The following is a 15,820-nucleotide window of genomic DNA, read 5'->3' on the forward strand; positions in this document are numbered from 1 at the left end:
CTGGCATCAGTGAGGTGCTCCAGGTAGAAGATTCCATCAGTCTGGCAGATAGTTACTCTCCAGACAGCTGCCGCATCCTGACCTCCCCATAATGTCTGCTGAAACGTGGTGGGCTGAGAAGCTAGTAGAGTTATAGCCTCAGCCAAGCCACCACCCATGGGAGCCCTGACTGGAGGATTGCCTGACTTCACCGATTGGTCCAACTACGCTGTTTAAGCCAGAAGGAGGCATAGGAAGTTTGTTTGAGCAACATGGTGATTTCCTGTTGTGGATGCATTATGCCTGTGCCTGCCTCCTGCACCCAACTCTGTTCCTGATTCCTGCTTGGCTCCTGCCTCACCACTGCCTTCACTCCTGTTCCCACCATGCTCCTGCTCTTGCTCCTGCTCCTTGCCTCTTCTCCAGTCATCAGTTACCAGTCCTGGCTCAGACCTTAGCCTCCAACTTCTGACCCCGAGTCTGGGTTGACCCTTGGCTCTGGAATTTGGTGTTTCACCTGAACTCTGACCCTCAGCATTTATTCCTGGTTTTGAGTCTGGCTTGACCCTTGGCTCTGGTAACTGGCAGTTGACTAGTGCTGACCCTGGGCTTTGTTCCCCAACCTGGATGCCTGCTCCGCCCTCTAGACCTGACTCCTGCTCTGACTAATAGGCCAGACTACATACATCCCAGTCCATAAGAGCAGGTTTACAGTTTTAGGGCCATTCTCCACAATTGGATCTACCCACCTCTGGATTCTATGGCAATTTTATTACAGTGTGCGTTTCTCTTTCCAACATCCCAAACCTCCAGTAATCGTGCAAAGATTTGGGGGTCAGAGTAGATAATTGGCTGAATATGAGCTCCCAATGTGATCCTTGGATGCATAAATGAGAAACTCGAGATTATTAAAGAGATTTTTACGTCTGAATTTGGCACTGGTGGAACTGCTACTGGAATTGTGTGTCCAGTTCTAGTGTCCACAATTCAAGGAGGATATTGATAAATCAGAGAGGGTTCAGAGAAGAGCCACAGAAATGATTAAAGGACTAGAAATCATGTCCTATAGTGCTAGACTCAAAGGGTATATCTACACTGCAATTAAAAACTCAGGGTTAGCCTGTGCCAGCTAACTCAGGCTTGCAGGGCTCAGGCTAAGGGGCTGTTTAATTGAAGTGTAGATGATTGGGCTCATGCTGGAGCCCAGGCTCTAGAGCAGGCCTGCACAACTCGTAAAGCGGCGAGGGCCATATTACTCCAAAGAAAACAACTGAGGGCCGAAACCCCCCAAGCGCCGCCACCCCCCCCCCAGCGCCACCCAGCCCCCCCGAAACACAACACCCCCCCCCCCCAGCATCACCCACCCCACGGAAAAAAACTCCCAGCGCCGCCGAACCCTCCCCTCCCCCCCCGCGCACCATCTGCTCCACGGAATTAAACCCTCTTCCCCAGCGCCGCCCCACCGAAACAGCAGTATTGAACCTCGGTAATATGTTATAGCGGCCCCTAAGGTAGTGTAATTAAGGTAAAAGAAAAATGTCTTTTTGCTAGAAATAGAATAAGATATTCCCCCCCACTTTGTAATCGATTGCCCTGTTGAATGAATGAGGTGTGAATGAGGAAGGCGTGGAAGGCAGGCACCTCTGGACAGCTGCAACGCTTGGAGAGGGCAGGGCCAGCTCTAGGATTTTTGCCGCCCCAAGCAAAAACCCACTGGAAGATCTCTGCCCCCCTTTCTTTTTCGTGCCCCCGGCCCCACCCCAACTCCACCCCTTCCGAACCCCTTCCCCAAATCCCCAGCACCACCTCCTCCCCTGGCGTGCCGCATTTCTCGCCCCCATTGCTTCCTACGGGCCCCCCGTGATGTCCCGCCCTAGCTCACCTCCACTCTGCCTGCTCCCCCAGGCATGCCGCCGCTCTGCTTCTCCCCCCGTCCCTCTCAGGCGAGGGAGAGCGGAGAAGCGGAGCAGCAGCGCGTTCAGGGGAGCAGGCGGAGCAGAGGTGAGCTAGGATGGGGGGGGCGCAGGAAGTAATGGGGGGGGGTTAGAGGAACCATTCCCCACTCCAGCTCACCTCCGCTCCACCACCACCGCCTTCCCCGAGCGCCCACCGCTTCTCCTCCCTCCCAGCCTTGCTACGTGAAATAGCGGTTTCGCACATGGCAAGCCTGGGAGGGAGGGGGGAGAAGCGGAGCAGCGGCGCATTCAGGGAAGTAGGTGGAGCGGAGGTGAGCTAAGGTGGGGGGGTGCAGGAAGTAACGGGGGGTAGAGGAACCACTCCCCGCTCCAGCTCACCTCCGCCGCCTCCCCCGAGTGCCCCGCCGCTTGGCTTCTCCTCCCTCCCAGCCTTGCTGCGCAAAACAGCTGTTTCGCACGCAGCAAGCCTGGTAGGGAGGAAGAAGAAGCGGAGCGGTGGTGGCGCGCTCAGGGGAGCAGGTGGAGGCGGAGCAGAGGCGAGCTGGGGCAGCGAGGGCACTTTTTTCCCATGCCCCGGAGTCAGCATCTATGATGGCCGGCGCCAGAATGCCGCCCCTAGAAATGTGCCGCCCCAAGCACCTGCTTGTTTTGCTGGTGCCTGGAGCCGGCCCTGGGAGAGGGGATGGAAGCAAGACCAGATCAGTAGAACAGGTCAGCAACCGACTCACCACTCGCCTCCTCAGCTCCCTGGCCCCGGCTCGCCTACTTACCCCCCGCCACTGCCCGCCCACTCGCCTCCTCAGCCCTCCACCCTCCCGGATCGCCTACTCATTCCCTGCCACTGCCCGCTCGCTCACCTACTCAGCCCCCCTCCCTCACCCGCCACTTGTCTACTCACCCCCTCCGCCCGCGGGCCGCACATTGAGCCCATCTACTCAACCCCCGCAGGCCGCACAATGAGCCCACGCGGGCCGCATGTGGCCCCCGGGCCGCATGTTGTGCAGGCCTGCTCTAGAGCCCTGCGAGGTGCGAGAGTCCCAGAGCTCGGGCTGCAGCCCAAGCCCGTATGTTTACACTGCAGTTAAATAGCCCCTTAGCTCAAGACCCATGAGCCTGAGTCAGCTCGCACAGGTCATCTGCGAGTGTCTAACTGCAGTGTAGACATACCCAAAGAGCTCTGTCTATTTAGCTTATGAGGTGACTTGATTACAGTCTTTAAGTATCTACATGGAGAACAAATATTTGATAATGGGCTCTACAGTCTTGCTGAGAAAGGTATAACATGACTGAATGGCTGGAAATTGAAGTTAGACAAATTCAAACTGGAAATAAGGGATACATTTTTAACAGTGAGGATAATTAACCCTTGGAACAATTTACCCAGGGTCATGGTGGATTCTCCATCACTGACAATTTTGAAATCAAGATTGGGTGTTTTTTTAAAAGATCTGCTCTAGCAATTATTTTGGGGAAGTTCTATGGCCTGTGTTATTCAGGTCCGACTAGATTATCACAGTGTTCCCTTCTGCTGTTGTAATCTATGAATCATAGGGTACATACGTACACAGAGAATGTTACATATGCAACTAATCTATGATCTGTACTGAACCATAGATGTGCATGGCACTTTGTATTCAAATAAAAGTACAGGTCCTTCCCTTGCTGAGCTTATGGTTTAAATTAGGCATGCAGTATAGTGCCAAATATATCAGCCTCTCCACTCCCCCCCCAAAACAATACTGATATTGGCTTAAAAATCATGAGATTTTTTTAAAATCATTTTGAATTTCTTCTGTTTGCCTTCTGATGTTGGAGCATTTAGAGTTCATATTTTCAAGCTTTTGACTGCAACAGTGTGGGCTAGAAACGTCCATTTGATTGTTTAATGACGGCTGAGATTCTCAGGCAGTAACCTTGTTCCAGCCGCTGGAGCTTTATGAAAAACACCAAATATTATGAGATTTGCAATGAAATTGGGAGTTGGTAACACAGGACACGAGATGAGAAAGGGTGAGTTGAGAATTAAAATGCTGTTAGAACACGGTGTTAAAGAAAATATCACTCAGTATTTGCACCTGGGGCATAAATGCCATCATGGAATAACCTCACTCAATTTTTTCACATTTTCTATAACAAGATATGCTATTTTAGCTTTCTACTCACTACATCACTCTAACTGAAGGGTCTGCTTTCTCTAATCGGGCTTAACCCATCCCTGGAGCAGCTCTGTTGAAATCAATGGAGTTATGCCAGGGATGAACTTGTCCCATTGTGCCTAACTGTCCTACTAATAGATCTGTCTTGGGTCCAAGTGTTCTCCCAACTTGTTCTATAATTATCCTAAAATTGGATTTTTTGAAGTGTCATCATTTTACAGTTTTTTTATAGTGCTGGCAATTAATTATTCAGAGCCATGGATGCGCTCGGCAGCTTTTCCCACTGGCTTTTATGGACACTAATGTATATAACTAATGTAAAGTGGAATGTCTGCACACACCGATACTTCAGAGTGAAAAGGAAGTGATTTTTTCTTTAATATTACACACTTCGTGCCCAGCGTTTTCTGCTCTGATGTCCTTTCAAAATCCTTTGTGAGCCATTTGAAATCTCAGTGCCTAAGGGTATGTCTACACTACGAAATTGGGTGGATTTTATAGAAGTCGATTTTTAGAAATCGATTTTATACAGTCAATTGCCTATGTCCATACTAAGCGCATTAAGTCAGCGGAGTGCATCCTCATTACTGTGGCTAGCATCGGCTTATGGAGCGGTGCACTGTGGGTAGCTATCCCACAGTTCCCGCGGCCCATTGGAATTCTGGGTTAAGCTCCCAATGCCTGATTGGGCAAAAACATTGTCGCGGGTGGTTTTGGGTACATGTCGTCAGTCGCCCCTCCCTCCATTAAAGCAACGGCAGACAATCGTTTTGCGCCTTTTTTCCTGGGCTGCCCATGCAGACGCCATACCACGGCAAGCATGGAGCCCGCTCAGCTCACAGTCACCGCTGCTGTTGTGGGCAAGTCTACTGTGGGGGCTGTTGTGATCCAAGTAGCCCATGCAATCATTGATGTTCTGTTATCAAGGGTAGTGACTCTGGGAAATGTGTGGGCCTTTTTAGATTTTAGGTGCATCATATTCCTGTCCTTTGTCGCTGGTGAAGAAGTCTTGCAGCCATACATTCCAGTCCAGTCGGCGCTGTAACACCCCATAGCTCTTCTGTGGTTGACACATGTAATCGCTCTAGGGCTCTTGCTCTTTTGCTCAGTGATAGTATTCTTGTGAACTCTTCTATGCAGGGATAACAAGAAGTTCTCCTTTGTATTTGAGACTTGCAGCAGATATTAAAACCTAAACTTAATTAAGAAGATACAAAAAGATTGATGTCCAACAGTTTATATAACAAAAGTAATGGAGACAAGCACTTTTAAATATCCAGAAACTCATCTGGTGCCCTTTACTATTATTTATTACTCTCTTCCAGCATGCACAAACAGAAGGGAAACCATGGATGGTGCCCAAAGGAGCTTACAGTCTAAATCAGACAGAGATGACAAAATACAGACACACAAATCACTGGATAAGGGACTTCTCTAACTTGTTTGGATGTTATTTGATATAAAATAGGACTCCTGGTATCACTGATAATGTTAAGAATCTAGCAGGATTTGCATTTAAGACTGTGGGCATTTGAAGTGCTGTTGGGACAAAAATAAATATGCGGTTGGTAATGTTTGCCTCAAACACTGTGGGGCATATCAGCGGAAACTACACCCGCTGTCTGGTGCCTGCTTGATCTAGGTGTCTTGCCAGAACACTGGTGGGATGTTGATGGGAATGCAGGCAGTGCCACATTTTGTCTGAGATTCTGGTATGATGACTTTTTCTCATGTTATTGTGGGTTATTTTTTTTTTAAATCCTATTCTCTCTGCCTGAATTGAACTACATCTGATAAGAAAGAGGGTGACATTGCACCCCTGAATACTAGGAATGGTCCTGTTTGCAAGGCTTTGCCTCTGTCTCTGTCAGTTAATGTTTGATACTGCTTTCATAAACATAAGAATTGGCCTGAGAAATCAGCCTCCAGTGCCCTTTAGTCCAGTATCCTGTCTTGTAACCATAGCCAGTACCATATGCTTGAGAAAGGGCCAAGAAATCCTGCAATAGCTAGTTATGGGATAACCTGCCCCCAGGCAAAGTTCCTTCCTAACTCTCAAGAGAAAGAAATTGGCTTCTTGGTATCCTGACCTGGCCTGATTCTGGTTCCTGACTCATAGTTCTGATCGCCAATTTGTCTCATGCTTCTGAAATCCTCCAGCTATCCTGTTCCAGCTGACCATTGACTCCTGTCTCATGACTGTGGACTCTGGCTCTGACTACTAGGTGTGGCTGCCTACAACCTTGCCTTGACACTACATCAGTGCGAAGGATCCACCAAGCCCCCTGTCCTGCTTGGAAGGGAACTGGTGCGAGGTCACCGTGTACCTCTTCTGGCTGCAGTGGGAGCGCTATTCTTCACTCTGGAGTGTTGTGAGGCCAAGCCCGCAACGTGCTGCTCCTCGTGGGTTAGTGCATCCACCCCAGCACTCAAGGATGACAGAATACTGGGACCAGGCCCCCTTTTGGCTCAGTTACAACACTGCTGTTGCTTAATAGTCCCAGAATGGCATTCTGGCTCCACTGCATCACTAACCTTCCTGCCCACCCACCAAGTCCAGTGTGGTGAACAGAAGCTGCAGCTGGCCTGCTGAATCAGTGAAGCTGATCACAGCTTGGCAAAGCACGTGTGTGCCCCAAAGACCTATACCTGCGAAGCCTGCCACTTGTTATTATCCCTGTCTTCCACATTCCCCGCAAGGCCAACCATTGAGCTCTCTGTTTCTCACCTTCCCAGGTGCCAAATGCCTCTAGTGCATGCACCTCCTCAGGCTCCCCAACATGGTCAGTAGAGCAGGTCAGAAATTCTTCATCAAAATGATTCTGAGATGGAAAATCAGAACATTCAGAAAGTGTCACGTTTTGATTAACTTTCATTTAGAAAACAACTGAAATGAAGTATTTTGATAACGTCAGAGTATCTTGTTTCAAGATTTTCAGAACATTTTAATTTTGTTTTGTTTCAAAACAACCTTTTGAAACTAAATTATTGGATTTTTATATAGTTTATTTATATTTTTAAAACCATTAAGTTTGAAATTGGAACAAAATGTTTTGCTTTTTACTGAAATGAAACGTTTTGATTAACCTGGATCAAGATTTTGGTTTGTTTGTTTGTTCATTTGTTTTCAGACTTCCATTTTGTGGGAACTCTTGAAATGTTGTTTTGTTTTTGTCCCGTTTTGAAATCCTGGAATTTCTCACACATCAGAAAATCTGGTCCCTGCCTAGCTCTAATAAACAGTCTCTGATCTGCCTTCCTCTCCTGCTACTATTAGGCCCAGTTTTTCTCTCTGAAAATCTGGTCACACTAGGAAAAATGGCAAGCTACACAGACAGCCTGGGCAGCACCAGGTGGCCTTAGCCTATAAAGTAGCTTCTGTGCCTGATTTAGGGCTTGGTCCTAGAAACTGGCCCAAATCCAGTAAAGCACTTTAGTGGTGTGCTTAAAATTAAGCTAATACTTATCTCATTGGGCAAGCGGAAAAAGGTGTGGTTTTGCCTTGTGCTAGTTTATATGTAGTACAATCCTAGTAAAGACAAAGTTTTCACACGTGCAAGTGGATTAAAATAAAGAATATGGGGGAGCCTAGCGTTTACACTAACCTGCGAACTCAAGTTAAAACTACAACTGCCTTGTCTTCACTGGGATTGTACCTCATGATAGGTATCTTGTGTTAGGTAACACCAGGTGAGAATGCAGTTTTCTTCCTAGTAAAGACTTAAATGAGACTATTCATGTGTTTGAAGGTAAGCACATTCTTTGTGCTTTGCTGGACTGGAGCCAGAGAGCTTGGCAGTTTGCAGAACTGAGGCCTTGCTGCTGTGACAAGGGGACTGCTCCCAACTCTCTGCTCCCACTGCAATGAAGTCAGATGATATTTAAACATTTTAATCATAATCCTAATTTACTGATTAGCTTGTAGTATTTGCTAAATGCCAACAATGTGCTGAGTTATTTTTAACATCTTACTTAAATACTCTTTTCTGCAATAACCCTCCTTTTAAAAATTACTAACTTTTTTTGTCTTTAAAATATTTTTAATTAGTATTTTTAATTTCCTCCCCTGTGATTTTCATTTCCTTAATTACCAACAGGAGCAAGACAAGAGCTCTCCATAGCTGCCATGTTTGGGCAGAATTTAATCTGACTTCTTAAAAATATTATATGTTGGTTTAGGTATAATAAAGCAGCCCATACTTTAGGCTCAAGACCCACAATCCATTACAATAAATAACCGGCCCCATGCAGAGCCCAGTTGTAGTCAGTAATGATCCAGATGAGTTGCAGAATTGAGCTGTAGACCCTGATCCTCCAAGAATCTCCATATGAGCAGACTCCTTCACCTACACAGAGCTCCAGTGGGGCTTCAAACAGGCACAGGAGCCCACCTGCAAAGGCAACTTGCAGGATTGGGGCCCAGATCGTCATGTGGAAAGTGTTCCAAATTCCCTGTCACTATTCTTGTAAAATTCATTGACCTTTAAAAAAACAAAACAAAAACCCTGTAAGATTTCGCAAGAGCAGCAAGTCCTCTTTTATGGGTGTAGGCAGTCTTTCCTGAGCAGAAACCTGATATACAGGTTGAGTGTAATACTTTTTAAAAAAAACCAAACAAACCCAATAGGAGTCAAGTTTGTATCTTTTGCCACTACTGTTTTGGAAGTACTTTGGCCTGTTTGGAAATCCTTGCATTGCTCAAAATGTTTTTTTAAAAATAAGAAGGCTTGCAAAGTCTATGTGGGGATGTATTATTTTGATTTAGTAGCACTTACAGTCAAAATAGACAAGAGAGGAGAAAATGGTGGGAGCAGAAAGAGGTGCAGAGAGAGCAACTGAATTACTTGCCCAAGGTTGCTCACCAGATCAGTGGCTGAGCTGGGAATAAAACCCAGGTCTGATAGATTCCAAGGCCAGAAGGGACCACTGTGATCATCTAGTCTGACCGCCTGCATAACACAGGCCATCGAACTTCCCCAACGTAACTCCTAGAGCCTATCTTTTAGAAAAACAGCCAATCTTGATTTAAGAGTTGTCATTGATGGAGGAGCCACGAAGACCCTTGGTAAATTGTTCCAATGGGTAATTACTCTCATAATTACAAACGTACGCCTTATGTTCAATCTCAACTGGGAGTCTGCTGCCTCCTAGTTCAGTGCCCTATCCACTAGATCACACTGTCTTCCTGATCTAGTCTGTTTCCCTAGTTCCCTGGGCTAGCTGCGTCTCGGGGAGCCTTGCAGAGGCTCATTCCATGGGAAGAGGGTGTATTTTGAGTTATTCCTGTGGATAACACTCAAAGTTGTACCTGTTAGGTAAAGAGAAAGTCAGTGACATATGGCCTTGGGGAAGGGGAAGTGATTCCTGAAGGACATCTCTTCTCTCCAAAAAGCGAACCTTTGCCCAGTGACTCTGCATGAGATCATTGCATGGACCATATATCACAAGTAGAGCTGGCTGAAATATTTTGCACTAAAATTGTTTCTAGGTGCAAATGTGGCTTTTGTCAAAATTCTGCAGGGGAGAAATTTTCAATTTTCGGATTGAAAGAATCAGAATGAAAAGTTTTGTTTCCTAATGTCAATTTGAAACAGTGCTGGTCATTTAGAAACTTTTTGGAATTTTTCATCCCATGAAATATTTCAATTTTCTGTCGTGATTTGAAACGGAAAGAAATTTCAAAATGTTGGTTTTCCACTGGATGAAAATTCTGTTTCCTGATCAGTGGTCATCACGAGGTTTTTGAACCCTTCTCTACAAAATCTGTCTTGGTATGTTGAACATACATTGAAATTGTCAAGTCATCTGTATTTAAGAAGGGATCGTGGCACAAATGAAAAGCAACTATTGCATGTTGATATTCAGCTTTCTCCCCATTCCATCCTGCAGGCCCAAGAGTTATTCACGGGTATGAATGGCTATGCATTACATGTGTATTTTGAAAAATCTGCTACTTGGTCTGGAAACAGCAGGGCAGAATTTCCAAGATGGTACATATTAGGGCTTGCACACTGCAATTAGATCCATGCGGGCAGACCCTTCATGTCAATCTGCACAGCCGTAAGGGTCCACCTGTACCGATCCAACTGCAAGAGGAGTGTGACCTTCAGGGGAATCTTGTGAATTTGAGAAGATAGTATGAAGCTGTTCTTATGAAAATTGCTGTTCCACGGAATGCTTCTGTCTATCCATCGTAACTGTCAAGACTTTAAGCATATCTCTCCCAGCCTTGCTCCTGCCTCAGAACCAACCCTGCTCCTGCCTTCCCTGGCTCCTGGTAATCCGGTTCTGATCCTCTGCTCTGATTCCTGGCTCCAACTCTGTCTTGATCCTTGGCTCTGCCACTCAGACTTTGTCTCGGATTCTGACCTTCGTCCCTACTTCCTGGTTCTGGTCCTGTCTCAACCTTTGGCATTTGGCCTTTGAGCACTAGGCCTGACTCCCATTCTGAGCACTAGGTCTGATTGCCTGTGACCTGATCTCCTGACAGCTAACTTGTGGACCCAGTACACCCAGGTGGCTGGAGTTCTGGGAGAGTGTGTGTTTAAGCTATGGGGAGTTGAAGGGATCAGTACTAGCCCAGGGACTAGGCAGTTGGTCTGGGAGGTTTCAGCTCTCAGGAGGAGGTGCTCCCCTAGTGTGTGCCTAGGGATCCCCAGTGAGGAGCAGGGCATGGATTCTGTTTAGATGCCAGAGGCTTAAAGCTCACCGGATCCAGGGTTAGATCCCCTCACAGCAGACTGGTGAGTGGCACTCGACTGGAGTTGTGACAATGAGATGTATGTAACTAAGGGTAGTGTACGCAGACCTTGTATAGCATGACAAATCCAGTTCATGTTAGTAGGACTTTTTATGGGCATAGCTAAAATGCTATCTAGTATTTTTTTGGGGGGGTTTTATGACAAATTCTGGCAAACAAAGTGACATAAGTGGCTTGTAAAACTACTAAACCTAATCCCATGCACAACAACATTTCAGAGGGAAATAGGGTGTAATCTGTTTTTACAGGATTTTCCTATATTCAAACCTAGAAAGCTTCATACCAAATCTTATCTGAAAATATTAACTAACTTTTGTGCCTACTGTATTTATTGAAGCACATGTGCTCTATAAAATCAGTTTGGAGATCCATGCAATAAGCAGGCAGAGGAATTAAAAGTGAAAAAGTGCGTTTTTAATCTAGAATTTCCTTGCCTTTTTCAGCTTTATTCAGACCTAGTTTTTTGTATTTATGCACTTGATCACTCTGTTCTCTAAGAAAAATCATTTTGTGCAGCCAAGTTTCCTTTATGCTGCTTTAGTCCTTTCTTTCATTGATCTAAAAAAGATACAAAATACATGTTTCCATATGTAAATGCGCATTATGACTTTCACTGTTCATATGCTTAGTCACACATAGATACTGTGGTACCCCTGGGGCAACCTTAATAACATCATAGAAACTGAAGTGCACATTTTTTTTCTCTGTCCAGCTGTGCAGATTCACATCTGGTATTTTCAGGCTTGTTTCCAATCACCACGATATTGTGACGGCTCTTAGAATTCGCTCTTCCTTGCCGGGGGAGAGAGGCACCACCCAGACAGAAAAAAGAGCAATCATGCAGTGACAAGGTATTGCCACTGCTTGTTATAGTTTTGCAATAAACATCAATCTTGTGTTATCGGTACAGTCACAAGCATAGCAAGTAATGGGGGTGGTGGGAAAAGAAGAGCACATTAAACAGCATTTTAAAAAAATGTGCAGTTCATTTTATCTGTCACATGCACATTTTACTTACTTGATCTCTATGTATTCAAAACTAGAGAGAGAGAGAGACTCTGAAGGGAAGTAGCAGAAACCCCTTTCTGCTAGGTCATTTAAAGCTGGACTGGACAGCACACTAGAAAATACTGCAGGGAGCAGTCTTGCTTGGGCAGGAGGACTAAGATGACTTTGCAGACCTGTAATGCAGACAATTGGAAAAAAGAAAGGTGCATTTGTTTCAATGTAAACAAGATATTAGTTCTTTCTGTTGAAGTGACATGAATTGTCTGTACTGTAGCTGACAGCAACTTGTGCAGCTGGCATTTCTCAGGTGTGTTTGCTTTCTACGCCCTGGCTGGCATTGCAGAGCATGAGAGCACCGAGGTGCTGAAGTGCCACAGGCAAAGATTCAGTCATCAGCATCTGATACCAAAAGGACAGATTTGTTGCTAACTTACAGACATGCAGCCAGCTTTTGGAAGGAAACAGTCCTGTGTAGACAAACTGGCCTTAGATTTCCCAAAACATTGCCATCAAAGACAAATGCTTCTGACTTTATTACTGTAATTCATTTGAAATCCCCTCAAGTGACTTTTGGCAAGAGATTTGCAAAAGCAAGATTAAAGCAGGATGAAAAAAATAATTACAAGGTTTCTTCAATTGCCACGTTGTTCATTTTAAGATGATACATTGATTTATGTAAGTGCTACTTTCTCTAACTGCCGTACACACCTCACATGAAATAACTTAGGCTCTGATCCTACAAGCTATTCCATGCAGGTGGCTCCCTCCAAAAGTTTTTGTGGTTCAACCTAGACCAGTGATGGTTTGTCTGGATGCCTTAAATGCTACACTGCTGTGGCTCACAGCCTGAACACCGCCATCCAACAGACATGCATGAAGGTCACCTACTGGCTTCCACCGCCCAGTTTCTGTTTGTCCCAACATCCCCCAGTCCCAAATTTCCACAAAACTGTCTCCCGGAAGTGTCCAGCTTTCTCCTAATTAAGTGTGCTGCTCCTTTAAAGAGACAGAATTGTTATCTTGACTGGAGTGAACAATCACTTCTGTTCAGTCACAGCATGACTTGGTTTAGATAAAAAGTCAAACAAATTTATATGGTCAAAAAGATAGGACAGACATGGTTACACACAAAGGTAAAATTATACTTCTAAAACTAACACTTAACTCCAGCAAGTTACATTCTTTGTTCAAGGTAGTTTCCTCATCAATCTTCATTTTCCAACTGTGGCTGATTACTTCTTAGTTAGGATTCCCATAGAGGCCAAGGCACTGGTTTTCCTTGTCTCCTTAGGTGAAAGATCACTTAGGGGTTCTCTGCCCCTCTCTTTATAGTCCAGTAAATCTTTGAAAACTCTCTCTCTCAATGTTCATTGACCCTGCTTTAGGAGTCAGGAAGACTTCCTAGGGTGCAGTCTCCATCCCCCGTTGAGGTTAAGTGATCACTTTTCTCCCACTTGCTCTCCTGATGGCTTTTTTAGCCTGGCATGCAAATGTGGTTTTCATTGCCTTTGGTCAACGGAACCACATTCTCTTGTCTGGAAAAAAAAATGCTTATCAGCTCTCCCTGACATGTCTGGTTTAAACATGTTAGTCATAATTCCAGTATATCCATATAAATCTTTGTGGATTGACCATACATACATCACGCAAGAATATTAATGATCACTGAGTTATTAGTCTTCCAATGACATATTACATGACACCTTTTAGAGACAGATATAACAACTGGGAGTTGGGGTACACAGAGCTGGTCAGGCCAACAGAAACTCTCTGCTAGATACCAGGGAGCTTCTGGCATAGGGATGCTCTCAGGATTGCAGATTCTCTGCCACTAGCATCCTCCCTATGCAGAATAATTTGCAGGATTGGTGCGATAGTGCTCAATTGTGCCGTTTGACTAAGGACTACAAGATCAGACCTTAGATTAGTCTTCTTTCTAAAGTTCAAAGGGTTGCTTCCACTCTCATTGACTACAGCGGGAGCAAGATCAGACTCAGAGGGCTTTTTTCTAATGCACCAACTAAGGACCAAATCCTGCTTTCCTGGCTCTCAGAAGTACCTCCACTGAAGTCATTGGGACTGAAAACTCCAAGGCAGTGAGGCAAAGAGGCCCTTGCTGACTGACCCCCTATTAGTTGCAAGAGCTGTGATGGGGCTTATTAGGCAAACAGGGGAAATGGTCTAAGCACTCTAATCCTAACCATCAGTTTCATCCTTTCTTTTCTGGTATTGTTAAAAGCAATTGTTTAAGCATTAATGCTTAAGACCATTAATCAAAACCAGAGTTTGTATGAACACACACTGCTAAATTACAGCCAAGCCTGGTGCTACTAAAAGCTCACCAGTGGCAGGCAAATGGCTCTAAGGTAAAGTGAGTCATTTAAAAGGCACATATCCCTTTAATATCCTGAGTTAGTCATTTCTAAAGATAGGAGGGCAGGTAGTGCTATCACATTCATTAACAGGAGTCTTCATACTGTTACTGAAGTACAGGTAATTACAGTAGATGTTTCTGGAGTAGAAATAACCGTGCATTGCATCTCTCTCTCTCTCTCTCTCTCTTTCTAATTTGCATGAATCATTTGGTTTAAACACTGTATGAACCTGCTTCTGTTGTCTGACGCTTAATCAAATTCAATATATAGTTTGAAGGAGACAGATGAGTTTAATTTAGTCTCGACTTCTCTTTCTTCCCACTATAGAAATAAAATGAAGAAGAAGCAGAAGAGAAAAATCAAAATAAAGGTGAGATACAAAAGCAGTTAAAGCACTGTGGTTTGTGTATATTGCACCGCACCATTATATGAGAGTATTAAGGATGCAGTTAATGCAGGTATGTCATTTAAAAAATGTTCAAGTAGGCTAAATACACCCACTGGGTCCAATTTTCCAAATGCAGATACTTTAATAGGACAATAAGATCTTGTAATAGGATGCTCAAACTGGCACTTATGTGCATACAATGGGAATGCCCATGCTTACCTATTGATCTTAGCATTCAGACGCAGGATTCAAGTGTCCTAGTAACATATGCACAGTGAAAACAAAGCTCCCATTCTCATATGTTACAGAGAAGACAGAGGATAGAGCTGAGGAAATAACTAACAACCAAGGTCTTATTCCAAAAACGTAGCGTCCTTTTCTGTTGCAAATGATCTGGGAGCAGTTAACAATTTTCTCGTTTGCCCTTTATTCAAACTTGGTCACAATGACAAAGTAATTTTCTGCGAATAATTCTTGCTCATGGGCTGTTTGTGACTACTCAGAAAGATCGGAAATTTAAGACTTGTGGTTCTTTTTGATTGAATGTATAGGTCACGTGGCTTTGTTTCGGTTCCCCAGGTGGTAGGCCAGAACTCTGAAAAGGGGGGTGGGTGTTAGTACGTGTGCTGAGGACTCAGCGCTGCTCGGGCCGGGCTCGTGGCGTCTGGGGGCAGCGGTGTGTGCACTAACCCGCCGCACGCTACTTTCCAGGACTTCTCTGTACTTCCTGCCCTGCCGGGGACAGCGTGGTGTGGTGTGGTGGGGCGGGGAGGGAGAGACCAACGGGTTCCTGCTGTAGGAGGCACCGCCTGCTCCCCGGGCCGCCAGCGCCCCCCGCGGCTCCCCTGCAAAGAGGGGCGGGTGCGCGGGGCGGGCCCGACGGCGCCGCCCCCCTGCCCGCAGTTGGTCCGCTCCCGGAGCCAATAGGCCGTCGCGCCTAGTGTGGGTTCGGGGGCAGCGACCAGCGCGGAGTTTGCGCCGCGGCAGCGCGGGGCGCAGCATGGGGCAGTGTCAGTGACCGCGCGGAGAGCGCCGCTCTGGCCAACCCGCCTCCGCCAGGCCAGCGTCCCTCCTCCCGCGGCTGCAAAGTTCAGTCTCCCCGCGGGTCCCAGGGCGGCTGCCGCTCCCTCCCCCTGCCAGGAGCCGGCGGCTCGTTTCCTCTTTCGCTCCTCGCCGCCTTTCTCTGTTCGCAGCCCGAAGCGGAGCCACGGCTCCGGGGACCGCGGCCGCCGCCGAGC

At 46.0% G+C, this 15,820-nt stretch overlaps 1 long non-coding RNA gene across 3 annotated transcripts; it reads right to left on the reverse strand.

Annotated features, from left to right (window-relative positions):
• Positions 1 to 3,079: 3,079 nt before the first annotated feature.
• On the reverse strand, positions 3,080 to 15,814 carry LOC135979867 (uncharacterized). Of its 3 annotated transcripts, XR_010597107.1 has the most exons (5): positions 14,802 to 15,814; positions 12,985 to 13,354; positions 11,830 to 11,992; positions 6,780 to 8,532; positions 3,080 to 5,243 (listed from the first exon to the last, which is right to left on the reverse strand). It is a non-coding gene; the product is annotated as an uncharacterized LOC135979867 (long non-coding RNA). The 3 variants fall into 3 exon arrangements; XR_010597105.1 differs by lacking the exon at positions 3,080 to 5,243 and having other exon boundaries at positions 5,719 to 8,532; XR_010597106.1 differs by lacking the exon at positions 3,080 to 5,243 and having other exon boundaries at positions 5,719 to 8,532; positions 12,978 to 13,354.
• Positions 15,815 to 15,820: the final 6 nt, after the last annotated feature.

This window comes from Chrysemys picta, unplaced genomic scaffold (assembly GCF_011386835.1).
Source record: "Chrysemys picta bellii isolate R12L10 unplaced genomic scaffold, ASM1138683v2 scaf1321, whole genome shotgun sequence".
Lineage (NCBI taxonomy): Eukaryota > Metazoa > Chordata > Testudines > Emydidae > Chrysemys > Chrysemys picta.